Source organism: Mustela erminea, chromosome 6 (genome assembly GCF_009829155.1).
Source record: "Mustela erminea isolate mMusErm1 chromosome 6, mMusErm1.Pri, whole genome shotgun sequence".
Classification (NCBI taxonomy): domain Eukaryota; kingdom Metazoa; phylum Chordata; class Mammalia; order Carnivora; family Mustelidae; genus Mustela; species Mustela erminea.
Genome location: NC_045619.1, coordinates 128,252,985 through 128,257,705, shown reverse-complemented (window position 1 = coordinate 128,257,705; position 4,721 = coordinate 128,252,985). Strand labels below are relative to the sequence as shown.

At 43.8% G+C, this 4,721-nt stretch overlaps 1 long non-coding RNA gene across 1 annotated transcript; it reads left to right on the top strand.

The window, feature by feature from the left end:
- The first annotated feature begins 891 nt into the window (after positions 1–891).
- Positions 892–4,272, top strand: LOC116594343. Its single transcript, XR_004287175.1, has 4 exons — positions 892–1,080; positions 1,160–1,245; positions 2,655–2,793; positions 3,922–4,272. It is a non-coding gene; the product is annotated as an uncharacterized LOC116594343 (long non-coding RNA).
- Positions 4,273–4,721: the final 449 nt, after the last annotated feature.

Genomic DNA, 4,721 nt, shown 5'->3' with positions numbered 1-4,721 from the left:
CTAGTCAGTCTTGGAGATGTCTGATGCCCTCCCCCATGTGGGCCTTTCAGTCAACTCTCTTGCCATGCCTGGGATGAGGGGATGTGTGATGAGGCAGCACCTGTGGTCTCTTTTCCCGTCCGAAGTCTTGCCCCCTCCCTGGATCACTACCAGGAAGTAGCTCTCCTTCCCCATGGGTCTAGAACCTATTGCTTCCTGTTGCTGCAATAAATTCCCTACCACTATGGATGGTGAGAAAGTTTTTCACCATTTAGCCTCTAACTAGTTCTCCAACATGTCTCCTGTCATCTTTCCACAGACACCTTCTAGGCCAGCCATGCTAAGCAACCACCGGCATTGAACCATGTCCGCCATGTTTTCCCCCCTTATTGCTTCCCATTCATTGTCCCCTAACCCTGGAACAGCTTCCCGTGCCCTCTTCCCAACCTAAATCAGCCAATATTTATTCTTAAGCTTCAGCTTACTTGTTACCTGGTAGAAAAAGTCTTCTTTTATGCTACCTGCAGACACTTCTCCTCACTGCATAGCACACAAGTACCACGGCCCCCATTCCACTGTACAATAACGGCCTGGGTGCAGGTCTGTTTGCACTGCTCATCTGAAGGAAATCTGAGCTTCAGCCCTGCAGCTCCAGCCCCTATCTGAAACAGTGACAGTGCCCGGTGTAGATTTGTTAAATCAATTTTCTTCTGCACAGCAGCCCTATCTTTAGCCTTCTTTCTCCCTCTCTTCTCTCCTTATAACCCTTGCCCTCTTCACTTGAATCCATGGCAGCGCTGCCCATAGTTGAGCCATTTGGGTATTAACACGACCACCACGTGACCACCACATGACCGTGGACTTGAATGAATCCCATATTCCACAATTATGCAGCCAGGAAGGGATCTCAGTGGCCAGCTGATCCATTTAGGGCAGGACTCACCCTTAGGGATGGTCACTCAGTCTCTGCTGAAATAAATTCCCAAGGCTTTCATAGGAAGTGGACATGACGGAAACATCATGGAAGACTCTAGCATGTGAGGTCCACGTTACCGAAAAGAGCTCCCTGCACACAGGAGCTGACTGGCTCTGTGGTTGAGGGTAGGGCAGCCCAGAGCAGAGAGATGCTGAGGAAAAAAAAGAGATTGTCTGTTTTCTCCAGAGCCTATTTCTCTTTCAGATTACAGCCCAGGTGAACAAGGAGGCTTGCCGGCCCTAATCTTGTGGGCTGCGTCCCGCGGGCTGGTGTTGGCGGGCATCCTGCAGGTGAGTAACTGCAGCCTTCTGCTCCGTCTGCGAGGAGCCTTTGTTATCTCCACAGCCAGTTTTGGACTCTTACAGCATTTGAAGAAGAAAAAAAGAGGCGAGGACAGTGGCTCTTTGTGTCTCTCAAAGGCGGCACTGTTTCCTTGGGCTGGCATGGCCCACGGACAACGTGCTGCCCTTCACGCAAGGTTGGTTAGCTGCCCCGACGTGCGGACGGCCCGGTGCCAGCCTGCAAGCAAGAAAGGCTGGGTTCCCCCACCATGTGAGGGCGATTTGCAAAGCAGCCAATGGAGAGCACCTTCTGATGGGTGGCTCTTCTGCTGTCCCAAGGAAGCAAGTTTGGGGAAGTCCTTCCTGTCACCCAACCGACTAGTGACTCCCATTGCTTAGCAGTCAACGGTGGCCTTGCAACTAGAAGTGAGTTTCTAGGGATCTCTGCCATATTTCCTTTAGTTAAGTTCATTTTCAAAAGTTGAAAGCCAATAAACAGTTTTTTCTTTGTAAAGAGTGATTCTGCACTGTTCATTCACCGATACATTTAACAGGCATTGGTTGAGGACCAGTTTTGTACACTACTCCCCCCCCCACACACACACACACTACATATACCTGGTGCCGAGGTACTGATGGGAGCCACTCCCGTCTTCATGGAGTTCACAGATAAGTGGAAGTTCACGAGGATAAGTAACAAAGGGGCATCATGTGCCGAGGAAGTCCAGAGGAAGGGTCCCTGGGAGTCATGGAGGTTTCACGAGGAAGGCAGTGACTGAGTTGTCATGGAGGACAAAACGAGTCAGCCAGGGGCTGACAGTGATGAAAGGCATGCAATATTGTGATGGTTGTGAGAAAGTGTAGCACATTCAGAAGACTGGCATTCTATTCAGGAAGGTTGGAGTGTCGGAGGTAGATATACTGGGGAGGGTAGCGGGCAATGTTGATGAAAATATAGAGAGATTTTGGAAACAAGCCATGGGTGCTGTTTGGATTTTAGATTTTATTCTAAAGGTAGCTGGGGGACTTTGAAAAATTTTTGCTGGATGGTGACATGGTCAGGTACAGTGAGCCTGCCAATAAAACAATCCTACCTAGAAAGGAGCGCCTTGCCAGGGGTCCATGCCTGCCCATGGAAAAAGAAAGTCCCAGAAAGCTGGGACTTGTCCTTCTTCCCTCACTAGACTGTGTGTTCCTGGAGGGCAAGCAGAATTGCTCTTACTCCTTCCTGTACCTCTGAAACCTACCTTGGTAAATCGTGGTAAGCGCTCAGCAGATATTTGTTGAATGGATGAACAAATGAATGAATGACCACATGAATGGTTCTTTCCTCTTGGATTGGAGGGAGCAAATATCACCTTTCTTTCACAGGATTTCCTATCAGACTTGCTGATACTGGAATACCACTATTCTTTTAGTCTTATATTTCAGGCTCCACGGCCTTAGATCCATCAACTATCTCTCACGCAACAGGATTCTTCTACCACTGTCCTTATGGAATTTGTCATTGGCCGTCTGATTAAAATGTGCTCTTGAAAATGAAACGCAAAATTCCAGGTAAGCTCTGGCCTCAGAAAAGGCTCTCCAGGCCTCTTCACCTGATTGCTCTCCAACTCAGTTTCACCGGGTTGTTTTGGCAATCACCTAACACTGATGACTCATATTGTGCTTCGAGTAAATTAAAATCTTGAAATATTTTCCATATGTTCTATTTTAAGGCACATCTCCTGAAAGACAAAAATAAATTCTAAAATATTTCTCCTGTTTGGTATATACGGTTTATTTCATTTAGACTCAAGTGTGAGATGATGTATTAACTCTTTGAAACTTCAGCTTGTTTTCTTGGACCCATGGTTGCAGCCTGTTAAACCCATATCAGCTACATCTTCCAGTCTGATATCATCTGCAAACATGATCGGTGTTCAATCAATACCCTAATTCAAACCACCAGGGGAAGTGTCTAACAGGCTGGATCCCTGTAGCATTCCAACTAGGAACTTCCCCAGGTCAATGTTTTCAAACTATGGTGCTGATCCTTTAGAGGATGATGAAATAATTTAGGGAGTTGAAATCAGCACTAAAAAAAAAGCCTCAAACAGAACCAACAGAAACAGAGTTTATTGCATGTAGTAAAGGTAAGTTGTATTTTGTGAAACTTTTGTCTCAGCCACACACACACACACACACACACACACACACACACTCCCTTCATATTCCCAGGGAGACACATGATAGAATTGCAATTGACCCTCTTGAAGCTAGCTGTGGCCATGTGACTTGCTTTGACCAATAAAATGGAACTGAAAGTGTTGTGTGCCCCTTCTAGGAGAAGGCATTTAATGGCCGTGGCTAGTAGTTTGGTGTTGCAATCCCCTTCTCGTGTTGATTAGGAAAAGTCTAGTGGCAAGGATGAGCAAACCTCCTTGCAGACCCCTGTCAGACATGGAGCCTAGAGAAAAATAAACCTTTATTGTCTCGAGCACCCAAGATTTGGGATTTATTTGTGACTAAAACATAAACTAGCCCACCCGAATATGTGGTTTATCATACACATATTTTCCTGTACTTTAAGCCATCTTAGTCTTTGTTTTAATTTGTGTCTCTGTTTCTATAGTGATAAATCTTGATTTTTATGTCTCTGTACAGTCTATTGAGCTGTAATAATTCTCTCTTCTGATTTTCCAGTGTTTTGGGTTTTTTTTCTGTGGAAGAGTCACATCGCAAGAATCCTTCTTGAATGAATATCAATAGTGGGGCAGTTGGAAATCATACTTTCTTCATTATATTTGGCAAAGAAAAAATATACTTCTTTTTAGAGGCACTCCACCCTTCAGCTGCAACTCATTACTGTCTACCTAAATGCACTAAACTAGCCAGAAAGCAAATGTTTCCCATTACAAATGACATTTATCAGCTAGTCTCAGGGCTAGGTCTCCTTCAAAATTGATCTAGTTTGGAAGAATGGTTATGAGTCACTACTGGATTTCTCAGTGCTTTCAAAGTGAAAAAATGCAATGGATGATATGATTATCATTGACCTAGTGCATCTTTCATATATATAAATATATATATCTGTATCTCAACCATAACATTTGTATTTCAAATAAGGCATTTTTATTTTACTACTAACATTAGGATGCCTTCCTGGACACGTCTGATAGTCTTTCATTTGCACTGATACCTTACATTTTGAAATTTTATGTTTAACATATTCATTATTGTATTTTCACAATCTGTTATTTTATTTTGCATTGTTGCCCAGAAATCGAACTATATTGTTAAAATGTTTATGTTCTTATCATCTAGACTTTAAATCTGATAGAAATATAGAAAGTCCCCAATTTCCACAAGGCTTATGTTCTAAAAACTTATAGTCTAATTTTGGGAGCTTAGGTGATATTTCCCAGAAATAATTCTGAAATCCATTATTAATTCCCACCCTAGCCACCCAAAGCCAACTTAATCCCTAAAGTGGTAGAAATATA